We start from the raw sequence: 13,542 nt of genomic DNA on the forward strand, positions 1-13,542 counted from the left end.
TGGGATATGGGATGGTTCTGTAGGTATTGCTTTTCCAATATTCTTTCTCAGACAGGTAAGGCATGACATTGCTCTTTTACCCGCATGAGAGGAGAATCCTGGGGCGCACCAGTATGCTCTTACCAATTTGCACATCCCCTCCTTGCCTAGATGAGTCAGCCCGTGAGCTGCTTCAGCCAGACATGGAAGGTATGCCCTGGGGGCCACTGGTTTACCATGTCCATCCGTCCAGAGCCCTGAGGACTCCTGGCCATATCCCTTTGCCTTCCAGACTGCTCTTTCCTGTGTGGAACACAAATTCTGCATCTCACACAACTTCTGTGTGTTGATGGTATTAAATACCATCAACTGTGTGGTGTTTGTCCGTGTGGGGGTAGCAGCTGCAAGCTTTGCGGCTTCGTCTGCTCGGCTGTTACCAAGGGATACTGGGTCTTGGCTATATGTATGTGCTTTACATTTGATAACAGCCACTCTGTCGGGTTCCTGTATCGCTGTTAGAAGCCTTTTTATATGGGCTGCATGCGCTATCGGTGTACCAGCCGCCGTCATGAAATTTCTGAGCCGCCATAGGGCTCCGAAATCATGGACTACCCCGAAGGCGTATCTAGAATCGGTGTAGATATTGGCAGACTTACCCTTAGCCAATTCACATGCTCTGGTTAGGGCGACCAGTTCAGCAACCTGGGCTGAGTGAGGTGGGCCTAGCGGTTCCGCTTCTATGGTGTCTTGGTCATCTACGACTGCGTATCCAGTACACAAGTCTCCCGAGTCTGACTGTCTGTGACAACTACCGTCCGTGTAGAACGTGAGTTCTGCATCTTCCAGTGGATTGTCACTGATGTCAGGCCTTGCGGTAAAATTTTGGGTCAAATATTCCATACAATCATGTGTATCTCCCTTTGCATTAAATCCTCCTTCCCCATCACTCTCACCTTCCACCCTTTGTGCCTGACCAGGCACACCTGGGAGAAATGTTGCAGGATTTAATGCGCTGCATCTCCTTATGGTGATGTTTACGGGGGCCATTAATGCCAATTCCCATCTTGTAAACCTTGCTGATGAGACGTGTCTGGTTTGGGCAGAATTCAATAAGGCAGATACCGCATGCGGTGTATGGATTGTGAGGTTGTGGCCTAGCACGACATCTTCGCTTTTTGTCACTAGCAATGCTATCGCCGCAACGCTACGCAAGCATGTGGGGAGGGATCGCGCTACCGTATCTAGCTGAGCGCTGTAATATGCAATTGGCCTGCTGGCATCACCGTGTTTTTGTGTTAGTACACCTGCTGCGCACCCAGCACTTTCTGTTCCGTATAGTTCAAAGGGTTTCCCATAGTCTGGCATACCTAGTGCTGGTGCCTGCGTTAGGCACTGTTTGAGTCTCTCAAATGCTGTTTCAGATTCGTCTGTATGCGAAATCCGATCAGGTTTGTTTGAAGAGACCATTTCCTGCAAAGGTAGCGCCAATATGGAAAACCCTGGGATCCAATTACGGCAATACCCACACATTCCTAAAAACGTCCTGATCTGTTGCTGGGTTTGTGGCAGTGTCATGTCTCTAATGGCTTGGATTCTATCAGCGGTCAGGTGTCTCAGTCCTTGTGTTAGACAGTGTCCCAAATATTTTACCTTAGCTTGGCATAATTGCAACTTGTCTTTGGAAACCTTGTGACCTGTGTCTGAAAGATGAAACAGGAGCTGTTTCGTATCCTTCAGAGATGCTTCCAGTGAATCTGAACACAGTAATAAATCGTCCACATACTGTATCAATACTGATCCACTGTCTGGTTGGAAAGACTGTAAACAATCATGCAAAGCCTGAGAAAATATACTTGGACTGTCTATGAAACCTTGGGGTAACCGAGTCCACGTGTATTGGACTCCTCTGTATGTGAATGCAAACAAATATTGGCTGTCAGGGTGCAGAGGTACCGAAAAGAAAGCGGAGCAGAGGTCAATAACAGTGAAAAATTTGGCAGTGGGAGGAATTTGCATTAGGATGACAGCTGGATTAGGCACTACGGGGAACTGACTCTCAACTATTTTGTTAATCCCCCTTAGATCTTGCACTAGCCTGTAACCCCTCCCCCCACTCTTTTTAACAGGGAAGATGGGACTATTTGCTATGCTGGACGTTCTTACTAGAATGCCCTGTTGTAGCAAGCGCTCTATTACGGGAAAAACTCCTAACTCCACCTCTGGCTTCAGAGGATACTGTGGGATTTTTGGAGCTATCCTACCATCTTTTACTTGTACAACTACTGGAGCTACATTTGCCATTAATCCAGTGTCCTGTCCATCTTTTGTCCAAAGTGACTCTGGTATCTGAGATGTCATCTCTTCTACTTGGGATGGATTCCTATTTGTCATAATGGAATGTGACATTAATTTTGATGGGGAGTCTAGCATGTCTTGTACTTCCTGAGCGTGATTCTCAGGAATGTCCAAGAATACACCTTCAGGGGTACAATAAATGACGCAACCCATTTTACATAGTAAGTCTCTTCCCAGGAGATTGGTTGGTGCAGATGCAGCCAGCAAAAAGGAATGCTTGGTATGCAAAGGCCCTATTGTAATCTCGGCTGGTTTGCTAACAGGGTAGTGCTGGACTACTCCTGTTACTCCCATGGCTGGAATTGTCCTACCAGTGGTTCTCATGCCCACTGTCGAATTTATCACTGACTTGGCCGCCCCTGTGTCTACAAGAAAGTTTAAAGTTTTACCAGCTACATTGATTGCAATTTCTGGTTCGCTTCCAAAACTGGCAATCAACTTAACTGGCTGCAGATTACAGGTATGGCCACACCCCTATTGGATATGCTGACCTCCCTGAATCCCATTGGCAGCAACTACTTGTGGGGGAGTTAGCTGGGAACTACCAGAGGCATGCCAATCTCTGTTCGGGGGATATCTTTTTGTTTCCCCTGTATGTGGCTCAAAACTCCGCCTCTGTGGACCCTGCTCCCAATGTCGTGTGTTGTGTTGTTGTCTAGGGGGTTGAAAAGATCTTTGTACATTCTTTGTTCTACATTCTCGTGCAAAGTGTCCCGGTCTGTTACAAGAAAAACATGTTATTACACTTGCCTTACCCACAGGATTCGGTGGTACATACGCAGGCTGCCTTGTGGTCAGCGCCTGTATACTTACGGACATCAACTTATCACTTTGCGACTCTCTGTGCCTAGTGATGTTTCTGTCATGATCAATAGCAGCCTCTCTCAAGCCGGACACTGACAGACCTCGCCAGCATGGTTGCGTGGTCTGAACCCTAGTCTTTAATGTTTCCTTTAAACCATCCATCAGTACAGATACTGCTACTTCCCGATGGTTTGGGTTGGTCTTTATGTCTTCTATACCCGTGTACTTTGCCATTTCTAATAGTGCCCGGTGAAAATATTCTATTGCCGTTTCGGACTCCTTTTGCTTAATGGAAAATATTTTATTCCATTTAACAACGGTTGGGAAATACTCCTTTAGCTGTAAATTTATCCTTTTTACATTATCCTTGTTGTACACGTCTGTAAGCGGTACATCTTTATCCAATGCACAATCAGCTAAAAACTGAGTTGCATCAACATTGGAAGGTAAACAAGCTCTTAGCAGTATCTGCCAATCCTTGTTGTTGGGTTCTACAGTGTTACCTAAATCCCTGATGTATTTTTGGCTAGCAACTAAGTCCTTTCTGGGGTCAGGAAATTCGGACACTATTGTTCTCAATTCCATTCTGGAAAATGGAGTGTACATGGCAATGTTCCTTATGGGAGTGGCTCCAGACACATCTGTTTTTCCATTGGGAACTGCTATTACCCTTACAGGAGCAATTCTAACAGCCTCTTCCTGTGTAGATTCTACAACTTGTGGTACAATGGTTTCAGTGTAGTGCATGGTGCCGTACTTACCCGTTGACACGACCTCACCTATCCCTCCGCTAGGGGCTTTCACTAATCTCGTGGGTGTCGCTGTGCCTACTGTGGTCTCTGCTATGGTGGCTGCAAGAGAGAGAGCTGAAATTGTTGCTGAATCGTCTTCTTGATCACACTCCTGAGGAAGGTTCAAAACAGGGTACATCTTGCACGGGTTAATACTTGCATGAGTTATTTGGTTAACATCATTAACATTTACAGGGTTACTAAGAGTTTGTGTTTTACAACCCAGTGCGTTTCTCTCCGCAATCAACTTCTCTCCTGCAATGTATGGTGGAGGAGGAGCTGTGGCTATCAGCTTCCTGACTGCCCCAGATCCTGCCGCCAGAGCCAAACCTCTCTGTATCTCACCTTCCTGGTGCCATAACTGTAAACAATCATGATGTTGAATTCGTCTCTTTGTTGATTTTACGAGACATATCCTCCTCCTTAAATTTTGTAACACTTCTGGACTAAAGCTACCTATTCTTGGGAATTTGTCCCTGTCTTGTACAGTCATTCTCTCCCATTCATCACATAAAACCTCTGTGTGACTACCGTATTTTTCACACATTACATATCGTGCCGACCCAACTGGTCGGTTCTCTGAATCAACCCGAACCGAGGTTGATCGCCCCCTACCTGAACAAATGGCCCCCATAATCTGCAGGCGTTGCTTATTCCTCCTTGGATCTTTATCTCAAGGTTTTCAGCGAACCCTTACAAACAAACCAAGATGTCCTTGGGCAGGCCGGCGGTGGTGGTTTATCAAGTACCCCACTTACTTCTCGCCCACGTTGGCCAGTACTGCAATCACTGTAACCAGAGCTGCTGTACCCAACCTAGGGCCCCTGTGAACCTTTATTTACTGGGGCGCGTTCCCCAGCAAGTATCGGTTGTTGGATAGTTCCTGAGTGACCAGCGAACTTCCCTTCCAAAAATAAAAAATTACACAAATCACGTCAGAATGTACAAATAGCGTTTGTGACCACTTTACTCTAATGGTATTAGGTCAGATTACTAACTACTGCACACAATTACGTGCGGTCCAATCGTTCAGTACACGAGCACTACTTGTCATGTACTGAAAGATCAATGGAATCGATGTTTCCGGCCGCGATTCCTTCAGCACTCTTTATCTAAGCGAAGCAGACGCTTATCCCGTCAGCACTGTGAGACAACCTCCCACCCTTTGCTGGAGGGATAATGTCTGCTGATCTACCTAGTGCAGATATGAGAAGGATAGGACGAGTCCCCAATTGACAATGCTAAATTCCTTTGTCGTATAACAACCCTTTATGAAGCTAAGAACACTGTACGCTGTTTGCTTAAGAAGTACCGTAATGGTACGCTATTGGCGTAGCGATCGCTCAGCCGTAGGCGAGACGCTCAAGCGTCACGTTCGCTCACGGCCCAGTGATCACAGGACACGTTATTGGCTATGACTAGAGTAATGATTCGCTATGGCGTAGCGGACGCTCGAGACCACGAGGAGATCACCAGCGGCGCAGACGCTCACAACGCTATACCTTAATGTTTAAACCTTATACCAAAGAAATACAAAGAATACCTTAATGTGAGTACAGGGTGTAAGTGCAACCTTGTGTAACCTGACTAACTACAAAGCTGCTTGAGCGTCACCGACGCTCAAGTGAACACTTAACACTATAGAAAACACACAGATACTGGTTTAGGTTCCAAAGCCTATTAACTGTATTATATCTAATATACTTGTAAAAGGGGATAACAGTACAAATGATACACTACAATATAACAGAGACTTCCTAACCACAGAACTAAACAATAAATACAAAAAGACAATACTACTCTGACCTAAATGCAAAACAATACAATGCTATAATACTATGAGAGATATAAGAGAAAAGAGGAGAGAGAGAGATAGAGAGAGAGAGAGAGAAATTGGCTCACAGAAAGACAATGATTACGGAGAGAAACTTACGCACAAAGGGTATGATCGCCTGCGCCTCGATATCCAGCTCCCGGCTATCAGCAGATAACCGTTGATGAGAGAGTGAGAGCTGGATGTGGTCGGCCTGCCTATTTATGCCCCACACACAATGCAATCTCCTGGTCCTACAATCCCATTGTCCATTGGCCGAAGGAATTCGGCCCTGCATCATAACAAAAGGTCATAGGGTGATTCATACAGGTGGGCTGTGACGATTTCCAACAGCTCAGGTGGGTGGGAAACTGGGTTTCCCGCCGCATACCTGAGTATGAGTAAATAATAGAAATGGACATAAACTTCTTATGTCCATAACTATTCGCACGAGCGATTAATACGCTCCAAACCAACACCGGAATATTGCTAATTAAATACTCTTCCGATGGGTACCAAACACTGCTGTATGATTCCTGTTAGACCCTTCGTACGATATAAAGAGGGATTCCTCAGCTCTGGGACATTGTATTTTAACCAAACTTTCAGAATCTATCAAAGGGACCATGATCTATAAACTACATTAATTGTGAAAATATGTAACGAATGAGTCGCACGCTACGACTATATAAACTCTACCGTAAATACGCATACCGCGCCTGCGAGTGCACGCTATTGCGGGTATACGCCTCCACGGGAGAGCGTACGCACGCGCAGCGCGGACCAGTGTGCGGTGCAAATATGGCAACGTGCATTGAGACATTTTTCTGACTTTGACAAAGCTTACGCCTTTGGAGACCATCAGGGAATATCAGGTGCCGCCAGTGTCTGGATTTAAGAGCACCCAATTATCTCAACAACAAAATTTGGGATCTCTCAGAGCTATATACTTGGTTCCAGGTATCATCAAGCAGGATATATCCACCTGCGGTCAAACCACACTGAGTATGCCCAACCTCGTCTGATCTTGGAAGCCAAGCACTGTGGGCCAGGTCAGTACCTGGTTGGGAGACCACCAGAGAATACTTGGTACTGCAGGTATTTATATCCTAACCCAGAACACAGGACTTGTAGCCAAAGTATTGTTATCATTAATTATCATTCTCTCTTAGCTTGTGGAAATTTATACTTTACCAATTATTAGGGTGGAGCCCGGCTTGTTAGACAGAATAATACCCCTTCCTTCCGGTATATTGTTATTTTCATTATAAGTACAGTTTATTTTCTCGGAAGAAGGTAACGAATATATTTACATTACATATTCTTGTATATTACTTATTCTTTCTAACACCAGAGACACACATATAATTTCGCCCAATAGAGCCATCAAGTTTGATTTGTATCACCCAAATTCAATCAATAATGTTCAAATTGGATAGACAAACCTTTCGATAATTGATAATATCTTCATATATATATATATTTTTTTTGTCCTTTGCCTTATAGCTATTTTTTTAGAGGAATACCAATAAAAGTTACATTTTAATATTACAAGACCATATATTTCATAACAAAAGTGTGCCCCAGAAGAGACTCGTAGTCTTTCTTCTCCTTTTGGCTCCTGTACTATACAAGAACCATACACTTTCCCTTGACTAGTTTACTGAACTATCTCTGGGAGCACCGCCAACCCAGTGCCAGATATCAATTATTCGTTTGTTTTATGGCCATATGTTGGTTTACGTTTAGAGCTATAGTTCTAACCTATATCATTTAAAGTACCAAGCATTTAGATTGAGAGATCCTGTGCAGACTCTACCAACCCCTTTTCCATAATCCATGAGCGTCCCAGGTAAAAGGGATAATATGGTCACTCTAGTTAAACAACAATATGATTTTGTTATTTTGTGTTGTCAAACTAGAATATTACTTTACATTGTTATGATATTAGTTTATGTGTACTTACTGCAATGATAAAAATATATAACAAGCTCTGCTTGAAATAAATTGTACTGTACTATAGTTTTTATTTCCTCCAAAATGTAAAAATAGTTCATATTTAAAACTAATATGGTTGCTTGCTTGTTTCTCTAAAACACAGGTTCTCAAACTCAGTCCTCAGGACCCCAAATAGTTTTTCAGGTCTCCTCACAGAAATGCAAGTGAAATAATCAGCTCTATCTGTTGATCTTTTAATATACAGTATACCATTGAGTAATGAATTCACCTGTGCACCTACTAGGTGATCTGGAAAATATGAACTTTGTGGGGTTCTGAGGACCAAGTTTGAGAATCACTGCTCTAGAACACACTTTTCTTTCTTTAGTATTTTATCTTAGAACATTTATTAAATGTACTAAATTTACTAAACTTCACACGGCCAGATGCATTTGCACATCATTCAAACTCACTTATCTAAATAAATAAGGACACTGACAACTGAAATATGGCATGAAAGGGGTCAGGTTTTTATTGATTGAGAGGAAGGCCTATTAAAACTAAACTCAGATAAAAGAACTCCCTCTTTACCTAAGGTGGTGGGGAGAAGAACGGTTACATTTGCATGAATAAATAACATAAGGCACATATCACATATAAATAAAAACATATAAAACATATAAATCAAATAATAACACAATATATGTGCTCCTGACCTCCTGCCACTACCCCTGACCACAACACGACTCGTAAGGACATAGCTAACCCTCCTCCCCTATGGAATAAAAATTGGGCCACCAGCCCCTAGATCCACATATGATAATTGTCAACTATAGCATATGGGCCCACCCCACCTTGTACACTGATGCCCATAAGTAAAAAAAGATCAAATATAAGCAAACCTCTACTCCAAAAACTTAAGAAAATTAAGCCTAAAAAATCATAGGTTTACTAACCACCACCACAATCTAAAACGAATCTAACAGGACCTCAACACTCTAATTATGTCCTCAAAAAATATCGCCAAACCTTCTTCCGACGGGTGAACACCATCAAACCAGTACAGCCGCTGGTCCCGGAAGGAAATTCTGCCATGAGTCAACACTAAACCACCCTGCTGCAGGACTGCCCTACCAACCACTGAGTTAACCCGCCGTCTAACCAGATCAATCGCTCCCAGGTTAAAAGCTACTTGCCAAACCCTCCGGGGCACGATGTCTGACCAGATGACTGGTCATCAACTGCAACAAGTGCCATCTGATCTCAAAGCGAATATCGAGGCCTGACCTAACCACCAAGTCGTTGCCCCCCACATGAACAATAAGGAACAAGGGATAACCAAACCTGGATGCAGATGACACCAACCAGTCTCTCAGACTGTCCCACCTGAGGCCCCTTTGCCCCAACGAACGCATAAGCTGAAGCTCTGGGAAATTCCTAACCTAGGTGACCACAGGTGACACCAACAGCCAATATATATATGAGTGGCCAGCCACCCAAATAACTTGCAGATCTAACCGACGCCTTGCAATGGAATATTGTAGGAAAACATTAATAAGTGTAAACCAATGCGTAACATGGAAGAGAAAACCCTAACCGTGAAGGGGGGGGGGGTCGCCCAATTTGACTTGAGGCAAAAAACAAACATCCATCAGCCGGCAAAAGCTGAAATTAAATAAGCCTTGGCCGTGACAACCTGACAAATGCTGCGTACACTGGCCCGACCCATTCGGACCCACTGCCCCCTGCCCACTACGTCAGTCTTGAAACGCTGTATCTTGCACCATAAACCATCGGGATGCACGACGACATGGATCGCCAGCATGGATGAAACTGCTGCACCAGAAACGCCACCAGTTCCCCCACCCTGAACGCTCTGTGATAAGCCATCACAAAGGCCACCTTGAAGAGACGAACTTCGTATTCTAAAGAACAAATCCTCCTCAGCAACCCCAAAATTCGTCTCAACAAGGAACCATCAATCGGGCGCCTTCTGTCAGGCAAAGGTGGGACTGCCCTTGCCCAACCTTTCAGAACCCTCATAAAGAAAAAGGACTTAGTAAAGTCCCTCTCCCCACAAAGACACAAAAAGTATAAGATGCCTGCAAGAACCCGTCTGATGTACGCACATGACTTTTCGTCGACATAAAAACGCCAAACAAAGGCAAGAATGAAGTCAATAACGGTCTTACCTCTATGGCCCCTCTCCAGCAGGAAACTGTTCCAACATTCCCATGAAGCCAAATAGGCCGCAAACATAGCAGTAGCCAAGGACCTGTGAGCTAAGCCCTCCAGTTCTGATGGATAACCTGCCACACATAATCAGGACATTGATCACTCAATGAACTTGCAGAGTGAGCCAACCGTCTAAAACGCTTCCAATCAAAACGGGAAAGGGCATCAGCAATGTCGTTACGCACACCCGAAACATGCTTGGCTCGCAACGTAATGTTGTTCACCAGGCATGTCAACACTATTTGCGCGATAACCCTCCGGACCGGCAAGGAGGTAGATTTCTGCCTATTGATGGCAAATACCACTCCTAAGTTGTCACACCGAAAAAATTACCTCCTTATTCTGCAGGCAATGACACCATAATTCCAAGGCCACCATGACATGCTGTTATTCAAAATATTTCCTATCAATCGATTGGTTACCCAATCCTCCGGCCAACTCGCCGCACACCATCTACCCGTGAAATAAACACCAAAACCACAGGCACCCGACGCATCCGTAAAAGCTCCAATACAGCATTAGGAACTGCAGGTACTTGCCATAAACACATCCCATTAAATTGAAAAAGCAAAGCACCCCAAATGTGCAGATCCCTACAAATCTCAAGAGATAACCTCAAGAAATGGTGCGGCTTCCTAATGCCCACTGTTGCCCTTTCCAATTTCCTACAAAACTCTCTCCCCATAGGGATCACCATGCAGGCAAAGTTAAACAGGCCCAAAAGAGATTGAGCCTACTTAAGAGTGAGTTTGCCCCGCCGCAAGTGCAAACAAAATTCCATTGTGGAGACGCCAAACTTTTTTCGTCTGGAAGTCTGCACAATCTTGCAAGAGTATCAATCTGGATCCCTAAATAAACTAAGGACTCCGTTGGACCCTCGGTCTTATCCCCAGCAATTGGTACTCCAAAAACCTCAAACAATGCTCATGCCTTATTTAGCAGCATCCTACAACAATCTGAATTCGGGGGGCCGATCAACAAAAAATCATCCAAATAATGCGTAATCTCCCATTCCTCAGTAGCCTCTTGTAGACACCAATGTAAGAATGAACTAAACCGCTCAAAATATGCACAAGAAATTGCGCAACCCATAGGCAAACATCTGTCAACATAAAACCCATCGTCCAACTTAAAACCCATAAACCGGAATGCTGACGGGTGTAACGGAAGGAGACGAAAGGCCGATTCCACATCCAACTTGCACATAAGCGCCCCACAACCGAATGATCTGACTATTTCCAATGCAGAGACAAAAGATAAGTAAACCACCCGACAATGCTCCTCTGGGATACCATCATTCACTGATGCCCCAAGGGGATAGGAAAGATGCTGAATAAGCCTAAACTTGCCGGCAATCTTTTTTGGCACCACCCCTACTGGTGAAAGCACCAGATCAGGAATAGGAGGCTCCCGAAAGGGGCCCACCATCCGGCCTAAACTAACGTCGGCAGAAACCTTATGCTTCAAAACATCCGGAAAGTCGCGTGCGGAATGCAAGTTCCACACAAAACCACGTGAATGTACCCAGTAATAGGTAACGGGAAGCCGTCCGCAATACCAGTTCGCAAAAACTCTGCGTCGGCCTGACGCGGATATCTCTGCAACCAGGGCAAAAGCGCCGGCAGCTTAATCGGAGTGGGATCCCTACCCAACTACAGGGGCCGCTGGACCATGGCTTTGCCGAGATGAGGGCATGGCGGCCCCTCCAGCCGCTGGTTTGCTGCTGTCCTTGATTGCGTGGCCCTCACTGCACCTAATGCAGGAGTGCCAGAAAAGACACCTCCCGCCCAACTCACACTGGCCATTGTTAAAGGCAAAGCATTTCCCATGCCCTGTCCGCGATGAGCCTGACCTATAGCTAAAGTATCGAGGACCTGATTGCTTCCCCCACCCAGCCTTTAGCACCATTACGGTGTGTCAGTCCGCCGGCTGCCTGAGTAACCTCCACGTATAGCTCCACATCCTTCTTACCAAAATCATAACCTTCACGCCCATGCTGCTTTATTCTAAAATCCTCATCGTAACGACACCACGCATATCCCCTATACTTAGTAAGCAGCATATGAATCAGAAATTGGTAACAAACCAAGTTCACGTACTCATCGGGCCACAAAAATCAACATACATCCAGTAAGAACGAAAGAAATCCTCGCTATCCTGACCTTTCTTCCTTGCAGCTAGCAACGCTTTTTTATCATTACTGATCAATGCAAATATGTTAATATTAGTGATGAGCGGGTTCGGTTTCTCGGAAACCGAACCCCCCCGAACTTCACCCTTTTTACACGGGTCCGAGCCATACTCGGATTCTCAAGTATGGCTCGGTTAACCCGAGCGCGCCCGAACGTCATCATCCCGCTGTCGGATTCTCGCGAGATTCGGATTCTATATAAGCAGCCGCGCGTCGCCGCCATTTTCACTCGTGCATTGGAAATGTTAGGGAGAGGACGTGGCTGGCGTCCTCTCCGTTATTGTTGAACTTGATTGTGCATTATTGCTTAATTGTGGGGAGGGCTGGGGAGCAGCTGTATAATATAGGAGGAGTACAGTGCAGAGTTTTGCTGATCAGTGACCACCAGTTATCCGTTCTCTGCCTGAAAAAAACGCTCCATATCTGTGCTCAGTGTGCTGCATATATCTGTGCTCACACTGCTAAATTGTGGGGACTGGGGAGCAGCTGTATTATATAGCAGGAGTACAGTGCAGAGTTTTGCTGACAGTGACTAACAGTATATGTTGTCTGCCTGAAAAACACTCCATATCTGTGCTCAGTGTGCTGCTTTATTGTGGGGACTGGGGACCACCAGTATAATATTATATAGAAGGAGTACAGTGCAGAGTTTTGCTGACCAGTGACCACCAGTATATAATATATAGCATTACGGTACAGTAGGCCACTGCTGTAGCTACCTCTGTGTCATCATTAAGTATACTATCCATCTAGATTCTATACCTGTGGTGCATTTCAGTTGTGCAGTTTGCTGACACAGTGACCACCAGTATATATAGCAGTACGGTACGGAAGGCCACTGCTGTACCTACCTCTGTGTCATCATTAAGTATACTATCCATCTACATTCTATACCTGTGGTGCATTTTAATTTTGCAGTTTGCTGACACAGTGACCACCAGTATACTATATATAGCAGTACGGTACGGAAGGCCACTGCTGTACCTACCTCTGTGTCGTCATTAAGTATACTATCCATCTAGATTCTATACCTGTGGTGCATTTTAGTTTTGCAGTTTGCTGACACAGTGACCACCAGTATATATAGCAGTACGATACGGAAGGCCACTGCTCTACCTACCTCTGTATCGTCAAGTATACTATCCATCCATACCTGTGGTGCATTTCAGTTGTGCGCAGTATATAAAGTAGTAGGCCATTGCTATTGATACTGGCATATAATTCCACACATTAAAAAATGGAGAACAAAAATGTGGAGGTTAAAATAGGGAAAGATCAAGATCCACTTCCACCTCGTGCTGAAGCTGCTGCCACTAGTCATGGCCGAGACGATGAAATGCCATCAACGTCGTCTGCCAAGGCCGATGCCCAATGTCATAGTAGAGAGCATGTAAAATCCAAAAAACAAAAGTTCAGTAAAATGACCCAAAAATCAA

At 44.8% G+C, this 13,542-nt stretch overlaps 1 pseudogene; it reads left to right on the forward strand.

Moving 5' to 3' along the window:
* Positions 1–6,725: 6,725 nt before the first annotated feature.
* On the forward strand, positions 6,726–6,843 carry LOC135012769 (5S ribosomal RNA; annotated as a pseudogene).
* Positions 6,844–13,542: the final 6,699 nt, after the last annotated feature.

Source organism: Pseudophryne corroboree, unplaced genomic scaffold (genome assembly GCF_028390025.1).
Source record: "Pseudophryne corroboree isolate aPseCor3 unplaced genomic scaffold, aPseCor3.hap2 scaffold_2606, whole genome shotgun sequence".
NCBI classification, from domain to species: domain Eukaryota; kingdom Metazoa; phylum Chordata; class Amphibia; order Anura; family Myobatrachidae; genus Pseudophryne; species Pseudophryne corroboree.